The sequence below is a fragment of the Octodon degus genome, unplaced genomic scaffold (assembly GCF_000260255.1).
Source record: "Octodon degus isolate 3935 unplaced genomic scaffold, OctDeg1.0 scaffold00031, whole genome shotgun sequence".
NCBI lineage: Eukaryota > Metazoa > Chordata > Mammalia > Rodentia > Octodontidae > Octodon > Octodon degus.
The window spans coordinates 16,705,725-16,707,916 of NW_004524607.1; positions in this window are offsets into that span (position 1 = coordinate 16,705,725).

A 2,192-nucleotide genomic window follows, 5' to 3' on the forward strand; every position below is an offset into this window, starting at 1 on the left:
TTGTTTATTCCCAAGTTTCTGTGCTGTTACTCTACTGATACCTCAGACCTGAAACTTTTAGTGTTTGAGTAAGGCAAGTCAGCCACCTTGACGTGCCTGACTGGTGCATATGCAACTTGGCTCTCATCTGTCGTGTGCAAGTGCTGCCCAGACCCGGACCAACCACAATGCCTCTATGCTGCAGCCCACCTTTGGGCCAGCCCTGCCAGGGACTGCAGCAGGGTTGGGTCAGTACTTCACACGGAAATGAGTAGCTTCTTCTCTTCTGATCATCTAACCCAGGTATGGCCCTGGGGATGTGGAGCTGTTTTAGGGTATTTACAGAAATGAGCATGGAGTGCCCTGGTGGTGAATCTTTGTAAGTCAGCTCTGCCCCATGGCCGTTCACCCAGGAGCATGCATGAAGGTCCTGGTGTTCAGAATCTTACGAGACTTGCCCTATCAAGAGTGTTACATTGAGTCACCCAACCCCAGGTTTTCCTGTGACAGTATTAACCCTAAGGGCATCTGCCAGCATGCTGTGGCCTCCACCAGGGACTGCACACTGGGACCCCTCCCACTCTAGGATGCTGAGGCTCAGTCATGCTCATCACCTCTCCCTGAAGGGCTGCACTCAGTCTTGAGTTGTCAGTCCCAGCCTTGACTAAAGGCAGTTTCCTATGGAGACACAGGATGGCCCACAGGACCCTGGGCGGGAGATGGCAGCTCCACAGCCCCCAGCTGTCTTGCTGGGCCCTGGTTACCGTCTGATGTTTATTTAGACTGACCCACACAAGCCCCCACAGCCCCGGGTTCCTGACACACTTTCAAGTAGTTTAATTTGGCACCAATGGACTCACTGTAAAAGCTGTGTATAGAAATTCCCAAGTTCTGATTTCTAGGGGGTTTTTTCTCTGAAAGTTTTATTTACCTAAACATATAATATACATATATTGATTTATGGAATATTATTATAATGCATATGTCTCCTAGAACATGTATGAACAGTCTATTGATACCAAAATATCTGATATTTTGTTGCAGCGAACAGTACAACTGAACAGTGAATGGCTGTTAAAACTCACAATGTTGTCTTTGCTAAATAAAAATCATGTGTTAAACCAAGGTTGTCTAAGACTTGCTTCTTCAAATCAGAGATGTGCTGGGTCCAGCAAAGGGCCACCTGATTTTCCCTGAGTCATCTCTGAGGTCTGAGGTGCCTACTGGGATGGTAGCCATAGCTTTGTAGGCTTTAAGGAAAGTGAACACAAGGACAGAGTAGACATGGCTAGAAGCAAACAGGGAAAAAGAGAAGTAAAAACCTGACACAGATTGTTTAATTTGCTGCCATTTATATACTATATAAATTTTACATGCTGTATATTTACAGTGGGGCAAGTGCTTTTTTAATCTTTAAAAAAACAAAGATCAAACTTTAGACATCTCTGAACAACACAAACTGTATAAACCATACAGATTATTCAGATAGAAACTGTATTAAATACAGTTTTCCCCACTCCGTCTCCTGATGCAGGACCAGTGAATTATAAGTGTATCACAGTTTGATAGCATATCCATATTAAAAATAAAATCACAGTATGATTTTGTCTGTAACTAGAAACTTTAAGGGACCAAGCTGACAACTCAGACTCCAATATCATACAGTTGACAAGACACAGTATAAAAAAGTGTTATGTAATAAAAACATACTGTAAGCTTTACAAATAATGTTTGGATTATACATTCATAATGTGAATACTCATCATAACTGGTAAGTTGATTGGAATAGTTCCACAAAGTTCAAAAACAGAACTTGTCTATAAAATACATTTTCAAATCTTGAATACAACTAAAATATGAAGCAAATTAGTTTCTAGTATCAGACATTACAGAAAACAGACTGCCCTCAAAGTCAAGTTGAGAGCTTGTAAAATTTTAAATAAGTCTTTAAATTAAATACACGCACTGTCAGTTTGTACTTTTAATAATTCCATGGTTTCCCAGTTGGTCTTGCACCATCAGATGTCTAACTTGGAGGAACATTACATGAAATACAAGTAATCAACCTGAGTCTGTAATTAAGCAGCATTTGAGATGTTCTATTCCAGGGCATTATTTCAATGTGATTTATATACACGGTATTTTACAATGGTCAGCAGTTGTAGAAAGTGTTCATCCTTTTGGAATAAGGGCAATTAAGAAAAGATAAAAAC